The 19,499-nt window shown below is 46.1% G+C and overlaps 1 long non-coding RNA gene across 3 annotated transcripts in view; it reads right to left on the bottom strand.

Moving 5' to 3' along the window:
* LOC137544189 (uncharacterized) overlaps positions 1 to 19,499 on the bottom strand; it is a 114,499-nt gene that overhangs the window by 80,685 nt on the left and 14,315 nt on the right. The window contains exon 4 of one of the 3 annotated variants that reach the window (XR_011025774.1): positions 18,372 to 18,483. The exons of the other annotated variants lie outside the window; for them this stretch is intronic. This is a non-coding gene — a long non-coding RNA (uncharacterized lncRNA). Of the gene's footprint in view, positions 1 to 18,371; positions 18,484 to 19,499 lie in introns of those variants that run through there. 3 annotated transcript variants of the gene reach the window in all.

Below are 19,499 nucleotides of genomic sequence, written 5' to 3'. Positions count from 1 at the left end.
GAGCCAATTAACTTATCTGTATGTTTTTGGAGTGTGGGAGGAAACCAGAGTGCCCGGAGGAAACCCACGCAGACACGGAGAGAACATACAAACTCTTTGCAGATAGTGCCCTGGCTGGGATTCGAACCAGGGACCCAGCGCTGCAAGGCGAGAGAGCTAACCACTACGCCACCGAGCTGCCCATAATGCATACATTCATTGTACTGCATGCCCACAAAACGCGTGTTTTGCCACCTTTCAGCTCTATTGCATAGCAACCACATTGCAATACAATGTGCATAGTGTGAAAGTGGCCTAGCCGAATACTTTTAGCCATACACCCTGAATATGCATGCAAAACAAAATTGCCTGGTTGTCCTGTTGATCTTCTGCCTCCAATCACTCCAAAAATGATGCAAGGTCCACATTTGCAATTTCAGCAAATCAATCAACTGCATTGACTTTACTTAGTCTAGCACATTTGGAGTCACCAGCAATTCCAAAGCCTAGTTAAAAGCACTGTAACGGGCCTTAGCCCTTATAGCTATGGTACACATATAATCAAATCAAGTAACAGTGTACTGACAGCCGTCAGAACACAGCTGCGTCATCAACCCGGGACCCGAGCCATTAGGCATAGTGGGGCTGAGAGCAGTACTGTATAGAGGGGAGCACGATCAACACTGGAACAAGGACAAGTGAGATTACTTTGTAATCCTCCATGCTGGCCAACCTTAGCATGTGGGGGAGTGGGGAACATTGGCCCCCTGGGAGGGGATCCTTTTTTTGCTGGACGCAGCTAGCACTTTGCTAGCTGCGCCAGCACCCCGATCGCCGCTGCCCCCCCCCCCCCCCCAGACCCCTGCGCTGCCTGGCCAATCAGTGGCAGGCAGCGCCAAGGGGTGGATCGGGTCTCCCAATTACGTCCCGACGTCGGTGACGTCATCCCGCCCCGTCGCCATGGCGACGGGGGAAGCCCTCCAGGAAATCCCGTTCTTTGAACGGGATTTCCTGATCGCCTATCGCCGGAGGCGATCGGCGGGGCTGGGGGGATGCCGCTGAGTAGCGGCTATCATGTAGCGAGCCCTGGGCTCGCTACATGATTTAAAAAAAAAAAAAATTAAAAAAAAAAAACTGCTGCGCTGCCCCCTGGCGGTATTTTTCATACCGCCAAGGGGGTTAAAGGACTGCAGTCTTAAAACCCCTTAAAGTGGACCAGAGATCAACTTTTACTCATTGCATAATTTTGTTCGGTACTTATCCGTTAGCCGGCGCTAATTACTATTCTCCCTCCAGGCCGACATGGATAAAAATACACCCAAAACACATTATACTACTCCTCCCGAGTACGGCGATACTACGTGTGACACTTTTTGCAGCCTAGGTGCGCTAAGGGGCCCAAAGTCCTATGAGTACCTTTAGAATGTCACAGGTCATTTTGAGGCATTTGGTTTCTAGACTACTCCTCACGGTTTAGGGCCCCTAAAATGCCAGAGCAGTATAGGACCACCACAAGTGACCCCATTTAAGAAAGAAGACACCCCAAGGTATTCCATTAGGAGTATGGCGAGTTCATAGAAGAACTTTTTGGTCACAAGTTAGCGGTAGTGGTTCCTTCCCCCATGAAGGAACCACTTGGGTATAAGAAAGAAAACCTTCACGTATCCCTTTAATACATTTCCATATTGTCTATTATTGCACACATGTATACATAAGGTTAAATGTTTTACACCACTATGGCTCCTTAGTAACAACTTTGCTTTTCTTGAGGTACTTCAACTCAAAATTTGCATCTCACTGAACATTCTTACTCTGGAACATGGCCCCCACAATTCCATACAACCCCAATGACATGACAAGAACCTCACTATATGTAGTCAAGGCTCTCACATACCTCTCTACACCTGGTCATGGCTGCTCGACAAGGAAAGCAAACCAGTTAAACCTTAGTGTGGTTACAACCATCACAGTGCAAAAAACTTGGAAGGACAGCACTAAAAGACTCCGATTAGACCTACCGGTAATGGAGTTTCTGATTGTCATCCGGGGCAACCCGAGATCCGGTCCCGCCCAGGATCTGGGGAAACACCAAATCAAGAAGTTTAAAAGCCCCCGCCCTCCCTCAATCCTCAGTGCGTCTGAAAGTAAGTAGCCTAGAAACACCAAGGTGAAGGAAGAACTAGACACCCCTAGTGCCTAAAGATTCCCTATGCTCCTAAATAGCAGAAAGATGCCGGATAGGAAAGGGAAGGGTTATAGATGTTTGTCCCGGATGACAATCAGAAACTCCATTACCGGTAGGTCTAATCGGAGTCTTTCTCTAATTGTCATCCGGGACAACCCGAGAGATAGACAAGAAGTCTTTACTAAAGACTCACCTTAGGGAGGGACCACCGCCTGAAGCACCTTTCTGCCAAACGACTGGTCTTGTTGTGATAAAACATCCACTCTGTAATGCTTGATAAAGGTAGATGCATTTGACCATGTTGCCGCTTGACAAATCTGGTGAATGGTGGCTCCTGCCCTCTCCGCCCATGATGTGGATAAAGAGCGAGTTGAGTGAGCTTTAATGTTACTAGGAACGGGACTATCACTACTCTCATATGCTAAGGTAATGGTTTGTCTGATCCATCTGGCGATTGTTTGTCTGGACGCCTGCTGACCTGTATTCTTCCCTGAAAATAGGACCAATAGACTACTGGATTTCCTAAAGTCTCTAGATCTAGAAAGATAAACTAATAAAGATCTCCTAACGTCCAGACAGTGAAAAGATTCCTCTTTAACCCCCGCTGGCCTATCACAAAATGAGGGAAGAATGATCTCCTGAGACCTATGGAATTCCGATGTTACCTTAGGCAAATAAGAAGGGTCTAACCTGAGTCTTACACTATCAGGACAAATAATGAGGAATGGATCCTTGATGGATAATGCCTGAAGATCACCTAAACGTCTTGCCGACGTTATAGCAATCAAAAAAGCCAATTTCAGTGTTAGAAATTTTATATCAATCTTCTCTATGGGTTCAAAAGGATCTACTGTCAATCTGTTCAGTGCTAAAGACAGATCCCATTGAGGAAAATTTTTTGACTTGGCTGGAGTTGACCTCTGTAAAGCTTTGAAAAAGTTCTTTACTAACTCCTCCTGCGCCAAATGTCTATCTAACAATATGGATAGGGCCGAGCACTGGACCTTGAGAGTGCTGGGAGCTAACTTCATTTCAAAACCGTCCTGGAGAAACTCCAGTACTGAACTGGTTAAATGCTGATGCCTCGCTTTAGTTTCACACCATGCCAAATAGACCCTCCAGACTTTGCGATAAATGCTTTGAGTTACAGGCTTCCTACATTTCATTAGAGTCTCGATAACTTTTTCTGACAGGCCCTTCTGTCTTAAGATTACCCTCTCAGGATCCAGGCTGCCAGTTTGAACAAATCTGGATTGGGATGGATTAGAGGTCCCTGGATCAATAGATCCGGACGGAGTGGGAGGGGCCATGGAGGTTGTGTTGTCATTTTCAGTAATGTCGCATACCAAGGCCTTTTTGGCCATTGGGGTGCTATCAGAATTAGGCTCCCCCCTTCTCTTTGAAGTTTTAGAAGAGCTTGAGGAATTAAGACTGTGGGAGGGAAGGCATACCCCAGAACAAACCCCCAAGGAAGATTCAGCGCATCCAATCCCAGAGACTTGCTGCTTCTGTGAAGGGAGAAAAATCTTTCCACCTTCGCATTCTTTGGGGATGCGAAAAGATCTATCTCTGGTACACCGAATTTCTCCACCAGACTCTGAAAAACTTCTGGATGGAGTTCCCATTCGGCCTGGTTTACTTGCTGGCGGCTTAAAAAGTCCGCCTCCACATTGAGAGACCCCTTTATGTGGATCGCTGATAAGGACAGAACGCGAGGTTCTGCCCAGGTCAGAATCTCTGAACAGAGAGCCATGAGATCGACTGACCTCGTTCCCCCCTGTTTTGCCAGATAAGCCACAGTTGTGACGTTGTCTGAAAATACTAGGACATGATTCCCCTGTATAAGCGACTGGAATGAAAGAAGGGCCTTCTGAACTGCCATCAACTCTCTGAAATTGGATGATTTTCTGCTGACCGCCTGAGGCCAACTCCCCTGAGCATGATTCCCCCTGGCTGTTGCGCCCCAACCCCAAGAACTTGCATCCGTAAAGATCTTTACTGGATCTATCTGTCTCCAGAATCGACCCTCGGTGAGATTGTGATTGTCCAACCACCAGAGTAGGCTGGATTTCACTGAGTCGGGAATAGGAATGAGTAGATCCAGGGAATCCTCTGATTTGTCCCAATTGGAAAGTAACAGGGATTGTAGCACTCTGCCGTGAGACTGAGCCCACGTCACTGCAGGGATCGACGCTGAAAATAGACCGAGGACTCTCATGATGTGGCGAAGAGAAGATCTCTCCTGAACCATCAGAGAATTTACCTCCGATTGGATTTTCAGGACTTTCTCTGGAGGGAGAAAGATCTTTCTTTCGATCGAATCTATTTTGTAGCCCAGAACGTAATCTGCTGAACCGGCTGGAGCGCCGACTTGTCGAAATTGACAATCCATCCAGCCTGAGTCAGAGTCCTGATAACAATGTCTCGGTGTGAACACACCAGATCTATTGTCTCCGCAAAAACCAAAAGATCGTCTAGATATGGGACTATCGAGATTCCCTGGATCCTTAATTCCTTCATAATCTCTGCCAGGGCCTTTGTGAATACTCGAGGGGCTGATGCTATGCCAAATGGGAGTGCCTGAAACTGAAAGTGTTGAACATGGGAGGGAGTTCGAATTGCAAACCTTAGATACTTCTGATGTCTGCAAAAAATCGGAATGTGCAGGTAGGCGTCCTGGAGGTCTATTGAGACGAAGAATTCTTTCCCCTGCAATAGACCCCTCACTGAATAAATACTCTCCATCCTGAATTTCTTGTAAATCAGAAAAGGATTGAGAGATTTTAGATTCAGAATAAATCGAAAATCTCCGCTGGCTTTCTTCACCAGAAAGACATGGGAGTAGTACCCCTGGAATTTCTCTTCCTGTGGAACTGGAATGATAACTCTTTTTTCCCGAAGTTTTCGAATTTCCCTTTCCAGGCCCCCGGCTTTTTCCGGGTCCCTTGGGAATGAATTTACAAATCTCCTCCGCGGGGGTTCGACTGAAAACTGAAGACGGTAGCCTTCTTTTATAATACGAAAAACAAAAGGATTGGGATTTAGCTTCTCCCATTCTAACCGAAAATAAATCAGCCTTCCCCCTACTGGTAAAACGTCATTTATTCTGCTTGGGAGGATTTGTCCTACCAAGGACAAACCCTCCTTTTCCCTTTCCTTTAGGAAAGGACCATTTCCTCTGCACATTCCTATTTCTTACCTGCTCCTCTCCCTGTTTCTTAGGAACAAAAGGTCTTTTAGGCCTGAGATTCCTCTTTTTATTAGGGAATTGTTTCCCTTTCTCTGCCGAACGGGCTAAAATATCCTCCAGACCTGATCCAAATAAAAGATTACCCTCGAAAGGTATAGAACAGAGTCTATTTCTGGATGTCTGGTCCCCCTCCCAGGTTTTCAGCCATATTGCCCGCCGAGCCGAGTTAATTAATGCTGTGGTACGCGCAGAAACTCGAATGAGTTCCGTGACTGCGTCGGCCAAAAAGGCCACCGCCTTAAGCACCACCGGCAAAGAGGCTGCATAATCTTTAAGAGGAACCCCCTTAGAGATTTGCTCAATGAGGTTATCCATCCAAATTTTCAAATTGCGCGAAATGCAAGTGGCTGAAATACCTGGAATGAAGCCAAAGGCTGCTGATTCCCAGGCCTTTTTAAGTAGGGAATCTACCTTCTTGTCCATTACATCCTTGAGGACACCCGAATCCTCAAACGATAAATCGGAATCTTTGGAGTATTTAGATAAGGAGGCATCTAGCTTAGGACATTTCGTCCATTTATCAATCTCTGATTGAGAAAAAGGAAACTTTCTTTTAGATGATTTGGGTATAAATAAAGGTTTTTCTGGGTTCTGCCATTGGGAGATAATAATTTCCTGCAGAGTTCTATGAATGGGGAATACTCTCCCTGTAGCCTGGCCCAGACCTGAGTATACCTGATCCTGAGGTGTAATCTCTGGAACCGCCTCTTTGATCTGTTCCGTGGAGTATACAGCCTTTAATAGTTCGGAAGATTCCTCAGGAGAAAAGAGAAATCTAGGAGCTCTTACTAAATCCTCTTTCCCCGAATCCCCGGAACCGGGTTGCTCCCCCTCCTCTAAAGAGACTGACCCCGAACCATCCTCCCCCTCCTCCTCTTCTTCTTCCTCCTCAGCCCCCAAAATATCCACTACGGATGTGGGCTGTAACCCAACCCCAGAGGGTATAGTAGAAGGGCCTGGCAGGGGATCAGAGGGGGGAGGAACAAAGGATTCCTTAAATTTATCTAAGGTTTCCTGCATATTCTTATTGACTACCTCCATGACTCCCTTCAACAAGTTAGAGGTCTCTGATGCCACAATAGAGTCTGTGCACGCCTGGCAAACATTTCTAGGGGCATCCGGAGGGATCTTAGTGTTACACAACCCACATCTTTTATACTTGGGCGGAACATTAGATTTAGGATCAGTCTTTGCCTGAAATAAAACATACAAAGAAACAGGCATATAACTGAAAAGTCATCCAAGGTGATATAGATATGCATACGAAACACATCACCCTCCACTGGAGGACTTACCACCCCTGACCCGGATGGCTGCGTCTGTGAGGAGGACTTGGCTGCCGGTACTGCCACCTCCGATTGCTGCTGCTGTTGTGGCGGCTGCGGCTGCTGATGCGACATGCTTCCTCTCCTACAGAACGCTCGGGGAGACGCCAGGAACACGCTGTTTTTCCCTTCCTGGTTCCCCGTGATCCTCCCCTCTAGTGGTCACCTGACGTCAGTGCGCGCTCCGCCTCCCTTGCGCCTGACGTCATCGCGGAAGTTGCCGAAGCCCGACGCCGGATACGCCTTGCAGAGCCGGCGTCAGGCGAGGAGAGGAAAGGCACGCCGACCTCCAAACACCACTCGGTCGCTGCCTTCTATGCGCAGAAGGGATTGCAGTTGAGCACCCACCTCCGCAAGCGCTTTCCACTGCCCGTCCCTCTGCTTCCAATAAAACACCCTCTGGTGAGTAATACAAAAATAACAAACTAACGGAGCTTGCTTCCAACAGGTGTTTCCGCTGCGGAAACACAGATGAACTGAGGATTGAGGGAGGGCGGGGGCTTTTAAACTTCTTGATTTGGTGTTTCCCCAGATCCTGGGCGGGACCGGATCTCGGGTTGCCCCGGATGACAATTAGAGAAAAGTATCTAAAGCCTTTTAGATACTGATGAAAAGTTGCCGCCAAACTCCCCCCCCCCCCCCCCTCCAATTAAAAAAATGAATACAAAAATTAAAATTTTTAGTTCCCAACATCAACCTGTAGTCTTTTCCAGCACTGCACAAACTACTGCCAGCGTGCCATATTCCTCTCTGCAAATTTGAGTGCAGTGTGTAATAGTTTAACTCACCCAATTTCGAGCGGCGAACTCCATGCAGCCACGGCAGCATCATGTGACCCCGCTGTCAGTATGTATCAGCGCATTACATGACATGACTGTTTCCATAGAGATCACCGCTGAGCTGAAAGCTGCGATACAAACCTATAGTTACGCATGATTACAATTACAACTGCAGGAGGGAGGAGTGGTATGCTGACCGAAAGTTTGCCCAGCCCTAGTCTATACCTTGGAATGATGAACCAAATAGCCTTATGCTGCATCCACACCATACAATTTTTTTGGCAGATCTGAGGATCGATCAATTTTCTGATCGATTTCCACAGAAGAGAATGGGAATCACTCAGAAAAATCAATCGATCCTCAGGTTGGACATGCTGGAAATAATCGATCTGGCAGGTAAATCTGCAAGAAAATTGTATGGTGTGGATCCAGCATTTAACCTGCTGGGCGGTCTGGACGAGCTCAGCTCGTCCAGTACCGCCGGAGCCTGCCGCTCAGGCCCTGCTGGGCCGATTTGGCTCAAATAAAAAGCAGCACACGCAGCCGGCACTTTGCCAGCCGCGTGTGCTGCCTGATCGCCGCCGCTCTGCGGCGATCCGCCGCGAGCAGCGGCGAAAGAGGGTCCCCCCAGCCGCCTGAGCCCAGCGTAGCCGGAACAAAAAGTTCCGGCCAGCGCTAAGGGCTGGATCGGAGGCGGCTGACGTCAGCTGACGTCGATGACGTCACTCCGCTCGTCGCTATGGCGACGATGTAAGCAAAACAAGGAAGGCCGCTCATTGCGGCCTTCCTTGTTTATTCTGGGCGCCGGAGGCGATCGGAAGATCGCCTCCGGAGCGCCCTCTAGTGGGCTTTCATGCAGCCAACTTTCAGTTGGCTGCATGAAATAGTTTTTTTTTTATTAAAAAAAAACCCTCCCGCAGCCTGCCTGGCGATCTTAATAGAACGCCAGGCAGGTTAAGGACAACTGTAATGAGAGGAATAATAGAGGCTGCCATATTTATTTCCTTTTAAATAATACCAGTCGCCTGGCTATCCTGCTGATCCTCTGCATCTGATACTTTTAGGGCCCGTTTCCACTTGTGAGTTGCGAATCGCCGCGGTAAAAATTCGCATGCAGGTGTATGCGCATTTTCATGCGAAATCGCATGAAAATTTGCATGAATGATGCTGTATGCGAATTTAACCATGGCAGTGCCGGTGTGCATTTCCACTGATTTTCGCATGAAAATTTGCATACCAAAGCCGCAGGCAATTTCCCTATTAAATACATTAGCGGCGATTCGCATACATTCCACACGCAGGAGAATTCCGAGGGCTCTGCCGTGCAGAAAAATCCTGCACAGAAAAACTGACAAGTGGAAACAGGCCCATCCACTTGTATTGGCTGTGCGAATCTGCATGCAGGAAACGCATGCAGATTTGCGATAGTGGTAACGGGCCCTTTAGCCATATGCCCTGAACAAGCATGCAGCCTCTCAGGTGTTTGACATTACTGTCAGTTCTGACAAGGTCACCTGCTTGCTTGTTTCACTAATGCCTAGTACACACTAGCAATTTTGATGGATCAATCATTGGTCAATTTTACCACCTCCATGTAGTATGACCATTTACCTATATAATCTGCATAGAATTGAAAATCTGTTTGGCCCTCATACTACATGGAGGTGGTAAAATTGACCAATGATTGATCCATCAAAATTGCTAGTGTGTACTAGGCTTAAGGCTACATACACACTTGACATAAAAGTCTTTGGGAAAGGTCACAGACCAATTTCACCCCCTTTCATGTAGTACGAGAGCCATACTCTACACCAGGCTCTCTCAACCAGGGTTCCCAGGAACCCCTGCAGAGTGCTCAAGGAACCCCAGGGTTCCTTGAGCACTCTGCAGGGGTTCCTTGGCATTTTCCCCCATCGTGGGGGAAGTACAATAGAGCACATTATAATATGTGGTACTGTAACAAGAAGCACTAAATTGGGGGCTCAGGAGACAGTATAATGAGTGGCAGTGTAATAGGGGCAGTGAAATAAAGCTACACATACTTTTAAAGACCATGCCTCCTGAAAAATAAATGCAGGGGTTCCTTGCAATCCAAAAGTTATTTGCAGGGTTCCTCTAGGGTAAAAAGGTTGAGAAAGGCTGCTCTACACAGTCTATTCTATTGAGCTGAACTCCCCCATCAGATAAAAATCTTTGCAAGATGCTGAACACAAAGATGCTGTACACATTCAACAGATCAGTATCTGCAATAGTCTATGAGATCTGCAGATCCTCATACACACCTTGTTTAACAGACATGCATCTGCTGATCAGATCCACCAGGATGGATTTTCAGAGGATTGTCTGTTAAACAAGGTGTGTATGAGGATCTGCCGATCTCAAACTATGAATGCATTTTGCAGGAACTGATCTTTTGAATGTGTACAGCATCTTACAAAGACTTATCTGATGGGAGTTCAGCTCACTAGGATAGACTGTAGAGTATGCTCTCATACTACATTGAATGGGGTAAAATTGGTCTGTGATCTTGCTTTTTCCAAAGACTTATCTCAAGTGTGTATGTAGCCTTAAGGCTCATATACACACACATCAGACCATAGTCTTTTGAAAATGAAAGATCACAGAACCAAATTTTACCCCCTTCCATGTAGTATGAGAGCCATACCCACACAGTCTATTCTATGGAGCTGAACTCCCCATCAGACAGAAATCTTCGCAAAATGCTGCACACAAAGATGCTGTAGACATTCAAAAGATCAGTATCTGCAAAAGATCTGTTCCTGCAAATTGCATTCAGTCCATGATCTCTGCAGATCCTCATACACACCTTGTTTAACAGACATTCATCTGCAGATCAGATCCACCAGGATGGATTTTCAGATCTGCAGATGAATGTCAGTTAAACAAGGTGTGTATGATGATCTGCGGATCTCAGACCATGAATGCAATTTACAGGAACAGATCTTTTGCAGATACTGATCCTTGTGTCTGTACAGCATCTGTGTGCAGCATCTTGTAAAGATTTTTTTTCTGATGGGGAGTTCAGCTCCATAGAATAGACTGTGTAGGTATGGCTCTCATACTACATGGAAGGGGGTAAAATTTGGTTCTGTGATCTTTCATCTTCAAAAGACTATGGTCTGATGTGTGTATGTGGCCTTAGACAGCCAAATAGACCAGCATGGCTGCCAGGAAACCAGTATGGTGCCCCCTACAGCTGTCATGTCGCATGCCATTCCCCCTACGATCCTCCGTTTCCCACAGCCGGTCCCACCAGACTACGGCTGCGTGGCCATGCGCGCTCCCGTGCGAGCCATTGGGCGCTTACTGCGCAGTACAAGGAAACTTCATACTGCGCAGTAAGCTCTCGATGACATGCGCAGGAGCGAGGATTCATCTTGTTAGACAAATATTAGACCAGGACCAATTGTGGGGAACCGAAGATCGTAGGAGGATGGCGCGGGACATGACAGCTGCAGGGGGCCGATAGTAGCCCCAGGTAAGTGTCGGGTTTTGTGTATTTAAACAGTCCACAGAACCGCTTTAAAGTACCCTCTTCTCCCCTCCCTTTAAACTTCTAAAAGTTGCTTTATTGCTTGTGCTGCGACTAGCAGCACACAGAACCAGCCTCCCCACCTCCTGTGACCCCTCTAACCCCCATTCTGCTCAGTTAAAGTCTTCGACTGAGGCAGAACATCAGATATTATCGGGGAGGAAGTGACAGTTCTTCCTCCCCACTGTGCATACATAACTCTGCCCCCTCCACCTGCCGCTTTAGTACCTTATGAGTTTCGCTGCACACAGCACGCAGGTGAGCTGCACTGTGTGAAGACTTGTGATAATTGAGGTTGGATATTCTTCAGACCTCAGCATCTCCCCGTAGTGAAACACATAAGGAACTAAAGTGGCAGGTGGAAGGCGCAGTTATGTACGCACAGCGGGGAGGAAGAAACGCCACTACCTCCCCGATAATGATGACGATTGCTGTTAGAACGGGTTTAATTCAATCGCTAAGAGCTACATGATAAAATAGGTTAAATAACCGCCCACGGCCGAACGCTGAAAAAAAAAAATATAAAAAAATTTATAGCAAGCCAAGGTGGTTAAGGGCCGTTTCCATTACACGCAGTGCGATACGGCTTTTCCAGCACTGTGCAAACTGCTGCCAGAGGCAGTGTTCTTCCCAGCTGTAGCGCAACCAATGCACAGCAAAGGAACAACTTCAATTGCGTGCTAGTTATCCGGAGCGATCAGAACCTTCAGCATGCTGCAGATTCCTCGCATGGCCGCCTCCTCCAATACACTACCGCATCGGAGATGCAAATGGGAGCCAATGCGGCTACGCAAGTGGAAACTGGACCTACGTGTCACACTTTAATGCTGGGAACACATCGCAACTTCTGGACCGATAGACAGGAATCTGAGAAGTATTTCCAACCCATTTGTAATCGGTAAAGGGATAGACTTTGCAGTGTTATAATTGGAAAACCAATCCCTTTACTGAGCAGAAGCAGTTGTACACATGGTACAACTTCCTGTCAGATTACCCATCGATCGGACAGGAAACTGCATCGTGTTTCCAGCATTAGAGCTAAACACCATGGGGGATTTACTGTTGCAGACAGATGTCTAAAATGATCAAAATTAATAGTTTTTATCACCAGCATATACAGTGGCTTGCAAAAAAAAATCACAGTATTCCAAACTTTTTTTTTTTACAAATCAATAACTGCAAAGTGGGGTGTGCGTAATTATTCAGCCCTCTTTGGTCTAAGTGCAGTCAGTTGCCCATAGACATTGCCTGATGAGTGCTAATCACTAAATAGAGTGCACCTGTGTGTAATCTAATGTCAGTACAAATACAGCTGGTCTGTGACGACCTCAGAGGTTGTCTAAGGCCTGGTGCACACCAAAAACCGCTAGCAGATCCGCAAAATGCTGGCAGATTTTGAAACGCTTTCTTTTTCTGTAGAGTTTCAGCTAGCATTTTGCGGTTTTGTGAAGAGTTTTTGGTGTAGTAGATTTCATGTATTGTTACAGTAAAGCTGTTACTGAACAGCTACTGTAACAAAAAAACGCCTGGCAAACCGCTCTGAAGTGCTGTTTTTCAGAGCGGTTTGAGTTTTTCCTATACTTAACATTGAGGCAGAAACGCATCTGCAATCCAAAATCTGCAGCAGCCCGGGAGTGAGTTTCTGCAAAACGCCTACCGCTCTGGTGTGCACCAGCCCATTGATATACATTACCCTAGCGGATCCGCACCCGCAAGCGGATCACAAACCGCAGCAGAACCGCTCTGGTGTGCACTACGCCTTAGAGAATATTGGGAGCAACACCATGAAGTCCAACACCATGAAGTCCAAAGAACACACCAGACAGGTCAGTGATAAAAGTTATTGAGAAATTGAAAGCAGGCTTAGGCTACAAAAAGATTTCCAAAGCCTTGAACATCCCACAGAGCACTGTACAAGCGATCATTCAGAAATGGGAGTATGGCACAACTGTAAACCTACCAAGACAAGGCCGTCCACCTAAACTCACAGGCTCAACAAGGAGAGCGCTGATCAGAGAAGCAGTCAAGAGGCCCATGGTGACTCTGGACAAACTGCAGAGATCTACAGCTCAGGTAGGGGAATCTGTCCATAGGACAACTATTAGTTGTGCACTGCACAAAATTGGCCTTTATGGAAGAGTGGCAAGAAGAAAGCCATTGTTAACAAAAAAGCACAAGAAGTCCCGTTTGCAGTTTGCCACAAGCCATGTGGGGGACACAGCAAACATGAGGAAGAAGGTGCTTTGGTCAGATGAGACCAAAACTGAACTTTTTGGCCAAAATGCAAGACGCTATGCATTGTGGAAAACTAACACTGCACATCACTCTGAACACACCAGCCCCACTGTCAAATATGGTGGTGGCAGCATCATGCTCGGGGGTGCATCTCTTCAGCAGGGGCAGGGAAGCTGGTCAGAGTTGACGGGAAGATGGATGGAGCCAAATACAGGGCAATCTTGGAAGAAAACCTCTTGGAGTCTGCTAAAGACTTGACTGGGGCAGAGATTCAGCTTCCAGCAGGACAACCACCCTAAACATAAAGCCAGGGCAACAATAGAATGGTTTAAAACAAAACATAGCCATGAGTTAGAATGGCCCAGTCAAAGTCCAGATCTAAATCCAATCGTAAATCTGTGGCAAGATCTGAAAACTGCTGTTAACAAACGCTGTCCATCTAATCTGACTGAGCTGGAGCTGTTTTGCAAAGAAGAATGGACAAGGATTTCAGTCTCTAGATGTGCAAAGCTGGTAGAGACATACCCTAAAAGACTGGCAGCTGTAATTGCAGCAAAAGGTGGTTCTACAAAGTATTGACTCAGGGTGGCTGATTAATTATGCACACCCTAGTTTGCAGTTATTTGTAAAAAATGTTTTGAATCATGTATGATTTTTGTTCCACTTCTCACGTGTACACCACTTTGTATTGGTCTTTCACGTGGAATTCCAAGTAATGTGACAATGTGGAAAACTTCAAGGGGGCCGAATACTTTTGCAAGCCACTGTAAATGTCTGTACATATATATTTTTTGGTTATACAGACAAACCAAACTTCAGTACATTTACTAGTTGTCTAGTACTTTCCTATCAGTTTTAGAAACAGATTCATTTTCTGGAGGTCAGTCAATGCTGCCAACATATTTTACAAGGTACTAAAACATGCACTGTATTACTATTCTTGTAGAAGCCAACACTAGCACAGCCTAGAGGAGATTTATGAGAAACTAACATTAGTCAGAGGTGCTTATAAAATATGTTAACAGATTCCACTATATATTGACTCAGAATTCTTTCAATACTGAAAACTGATGCCAGAAGAGAAAATGAAGTTTTGATATTACCCCATTATTAAAATATTTATATAAAGCTAGCATTTTACAGAATACATCAAACCGTCACATCGCTAAGGGCTCGTTAGTTCGGTACACCACTCAAAATTCAATACACAAGAAAATAGACATGGATTCACAAAGCTTTACCAGTTTTCCTGTTTTCACATCATCTATGTTACTTTAACCTCCCAAGCGTTTAATTTTCCCAGGATTTCTGTGCAAACAGTGATAACATTTTTAAAACTTTTTTCCTGTAACTTGCCAAAAAAATGTGTCAAGCAAGGGACTAGTATACAGTGCAGGAGAGTATTGATGTGTATGCACGTTTATACTGTTCACAGCATGTTTCTATGGACGGACATCTGTCCGTACCGGTTAACCACTTGAGGACCGCCCCCAGCCGATGGGCGGCGGCAAAGTCCGGGCCCAAACGACCGCAATACGCCCATCGGCGGGGGCGGCTGCGGGAGTGGCTATGCGGCGATCGCATCATTCGTGACGCGATCAGCCGCCGGGAACTCGCTCCGCCCGTAGTAACCCGCCGGCCGTTCGGAAGCGCCGGCGGGTTACTAGCACCCGGATCGCCGCTGCACATATGTATAATAGGCTTTGTAATGTATACAAAGCCTATTATACTGGCTGCCTCCTGCCCTGATGGTCCCAGTGTCCGAGGGACCACCAGGGCAGGCTGCAGCCACCCTAGTCTGCACCCAAGCACACTGATTTCCCCCCCCCCCTGCCCCCTGATCGCCCAGAGCACCCCTCAGACCCCCCTGCCCACTGTTTGCACCCAGTCACCCCCCTAAATCACCCATCAATCACTCCCTGTCACCGCTATTTTTTTTTTAATCCCCCTCCTGATCACCCCCCCACCCCTCAGATTCTCCCCAGACCCCCCCCCCCCCCCCCATGTACTGTATGCATCTATCCCCCCTGATCACCTGTCAATCACCCTGTCACTGCTACCCATCAATCAGCCCCTAACCTGCCCCTTGCGGGCAATCTGATCACCCACCCACACCAATAGATCGCCCGCATATCCGACATCAGATCACCTCCCAAGTGCAGTGTTTACATCTCTTCTCTCCTCTAAACACCCACTAATTACCCATCAATCACCCCCTATCACCACCTGTCACTGTTACCCCATCAGATTAGACCCTAATCTACCCCTTGCGGGCACTCAATCACCCGCCCACACGCTCAGATTACCCTCAGACCCCCCCTTATCAATTCGCCAGTGCAATATTTACATCTGTTATTCCCTGTAATAACCCACTGATCACCTGTCAATCATCTTTCAATCACCCCCTGTCACTGCCACCCATCAATCACCCCCTGTCACTGCCACCCATCAATCAGCCCCTAACCTGCCCCTTGCGGGCAATCTGATCACCCACCCACACCAATAGATCGCCCGCAGATCCGACATCAGATCACCTACCAAGTGCAGTGTTTACATCTCTTCTCTCCTCTAAACACCCACTAATTACCCATCAATCACCACCTGTCACGGTTACCCATCAGATTAGACCCTAATCTGCCCCTTGCGGGCACCCAATCACCCGCCCACACCTCAGAACGTCCTCAGACCCCAGCCCTGATCACCTCGCTAGTGCATTGCTTGCATCTATTTCCCCCCCTCTAATCACACCTTGAGACACCCATCAATCACCTCCTGTCACCCCCTAGCACACCTACCCATCAGATCAGGCCCTAATTTGCCCTGTGTGGGCTCCTGATCACTCGGCCAAACCCTCAGACCCCCTTCCGATCACCTCCCCAGTGCATTGATTGCATCTATTTTCCCCTCTAACCACCCCCCTGAGACACCCATCAATCACCTCCTGTCACCCCCCTAGCACTCCTATCCATCAGATCAGGCCCAAAACATCCCGTCATCTAAGAGGCCACCCTGCTTATGACCAGTTCCACAAAATTTGCCCCCTCATAGACCACCTGTCATCAAAATTTGCAGATGCTTATACCCCTGAACAGTCATTTTGAGACATTTGGTTTCCAGACTACTCACAGTTTTGGGCCCATAAAATGCCAGGGCAGTATAGGAACCCCACAAGTGACCCCATTTTAGAAAGAAGACACCCCAAGGTATTCTGTTAGGTGTATGATGAGTTCATAGAAGATTTTATTTTTTGTCACAAGTTAGCGGAAATTGATATGTATTGTTTTTTTTTTTCACAAAGTGTCATTTTCCGCTAACTTGTGACAAAAAAAAATTCTTCTATGAACTCACCATACTCTTAACGGAATACCTTGGGGTGTCTTCTTTCTAAAATGGGGTCACTTGTGGGGTTCCTATACTGCCCTGGCATTTTAGGGGCCCTAAACCGTGAGCAGTAGTCTAGAATCCAAATGCCTCAAAATGACCTGTGAATAGGACGTTAGGCCCCTTAGCGCACCTAGGTTGCAAAAAAGTGTCACACGTGGTATCGCCGTACTCAGAAGAAGTAGTATATTGTGTTTTGGGGTGTATTTTTACACATACCCATGCTGGGTGGGAGAAATCTCTCTGTAAATGGACAATTGTGTGTAAAAAAAAAAAAAACAAGCAATTGTCATTTACAGAGATATTTCTCCCACCCAGCATGGGTATGTGTAAAAATACACCCCAAAACACATTATACTACTTCTCCTGAGTACGGCGGTACCACATGTGTGGCACTTTTTTGCACCCTAAGTGCCCTAAGAGGCCCAAAGTCCAATGAGTACCTTTAGGATTTCACAGGTCATTTTGCGACATTTGGTTTCAAGACTACTCCTCACGGTTTAGGGCCCCTAAAATGCCAGGGCAGTATAGGAACCCCACAAATGACCCCATTTTAGAAAGGGAGGATGGTGAGTTCATAGAAGATTTTATTTTTTGTCACAAGTTAGCGGAAAATGACACTTTGTGAAAAAAAACAAATTAAAATCAATTTCCACTAACTTGTGACAAAAAAAAAAAAATCTATGAACTCACCATCCTCCTAACGGAATACCTTGGGGTGTCTTCTTTCTAAAATGGGGTCATTTGTGGGGTTCCTATACTGTCCTGGCATTTTAGGGGCCCTAAACCGTGAGGAGTAGTCTTGAAACGAAATTTCTCAAAATGACCTGTGAAATCCTAAAGGTACTCATTGAACTTTGGGCCCCTTAGCGCAGTTAGGGTGCAAAAAAGTGCCACACATGTGGTATTGCCGTACTCAGGAGAAGAAGTATAATGTGTTTTGGGGTGTATTTTTCCACATACCCATGCTGAGTGGGAGAAAGATCTCTATAAATAGACAATTGTGTGTAAAAAAAAAAAAAATTGTCATTTACGGAGATATTTCTCCCACCCAGCATGGGTATGTGTAAAAATACACCCCAAAACACATTATACTACTTCAGAGAGGAGCATAGTGAGTCCATGGCAGATTTCATTTTTTTTTGGTCGCAAGTTAGAAGAAATGGAAACTTTTTTTTTTCTTTTTTTTTGTCAGAAAGTGTCATTTTCCGCTAACTTGTGACAAAAAATAAAATCTTCTATGAACTCATCATGCCTCACTGAATACTTTGGGATGTCTTCTTTCCAAAATGGGGTCATTTGGGGGGTATTTGTACTATCCTGGAATTTTAGCCCCTCATGAAACCTGACAGGTGCGCAGAAAAGTCAGAGATGCTTGAAAAAATGGGAAAATGCACTTTTGGCACCATAGTTTGTAAACGCTATAACTTACCCAATCCAATAAATATACACTGAATGTTTTTTTTTTTTATCAAAGACATTAGCAGAATAACTTTCGCGCTCAAATGTATAGGAAATTTTACTTTATTTGAAAAATGTCAGCACAGCAAGTTAAAGTCATTTTTTTTGCCAAAATTCATGTCTTTTTTGATGAATGTAATAAAAACTAAAACTCGCAGCAGCAATCAAATAGCAGCAAAAGAAAGCTGTATTAGTGACAAGAAAAGGAGGTAAAATTCCTTTAGGTGGTAGGTTGTATGACCGAGCAATAAACCGTGAAAGCTGCAGTGGTCTGAATGGAGAAAAAGGCTCTGGTCCTTAAGGGGCGAAAAGACTGTGGTCCTCAAGTGGTTAAGCTACAAAAAAAAAAAAAAAAATATCAAGAAAAAAGTAATATTGAAATTAAGTTACCGTATTTTTCGCCGTATAAGACACACTTTTTCTCCCCCAAAAATAGGGAGAATAAGGCCACATACAGACATCAGACCATAGTCTTTGGAAAATGAAAGATCACAGACCAATCTTACCACCCTTCCTGTAGTATAAGAGCCATACTCTACACAGTCTTTTCTATGGAGCTGAACTCCACATCAGGAAAAAATCTTGGCAAGATGCTGCACACACAGATGCTGTACAGACACAAAAGATCAGTATCTGCAAAAGATCTGTTCCTGCCAAAAATCCATTCCTGCAAATTGCAATGATAGTCTATGAGATCTGCAGATTATCATACACACATGATTTAACTGACATTCATCTGCAGATCAGATCCACCAGGATGGATTTTCAGATCTGCAGATGATTGCTTGATCTGCAGATGAATGTCAGTTAAATCATGTGTGTATGATGATCTGCAGATCTCATAGACTATCATTGCAATTTGCAGGAATGGATTTTTGGCAGGAACAGATCCTTTGCAGATACTGATCTTTTGTGTCTGTACAGCATCTGTGTGTGCAGCATCTTGCAAAGATTTTTTTCTGAAGTGGAATTCAGCTCCATAGAAAAGACTGTGTAGAGTATGGCTCTTATACTACAGGAAGGGTGGTAAGATTCGTCTGTGATCTTTCATTTTCCAAAGACTATGGTCTGATGTCTGTATGTGGCCAAAGTCCCTGCGTCTTATACAGCAAAGGCAGGGAATCCCCGACTTACGAACGCCCGCCGCTACGAACCGCTGACCGGCCGCCACGTCGGGGATTCCCTGCCTTCCTCCCTCCCTCCCGAGTTTTCTGATCCCCCGTCCGAGTGTCAATAGCCACAACTTACCTTTAACATGCTCCAACGCCGATCCCAGATAATTGCGCTGCCCCCCACTAGCATGCGCTCCCTCCACCTTGCGGATCGCCCCCCCCCAGGTGTGTGAATCAGT

This window comes from Hyperolius riggenbachi, chromosome 2, assembly GCF_040937935.1.
Source record: "Hyperolius riggenbachi isolate aHypRig1 chromosome 2, aHypRig1.pri, whole genome shotgun sequence".
Classification (NCBI taxonomy): domain Eukaryota; kingdom Metazoa; phylum Chordata; class Amphibia; order Anura; family Hyperoliidae; genus Hyperolius; species Hyperolius riggenbachi.
Note: the sequence above shows the minus strand (reverse complement) of the source record. Positions and strands in the feature narration are given on the sequence as shown.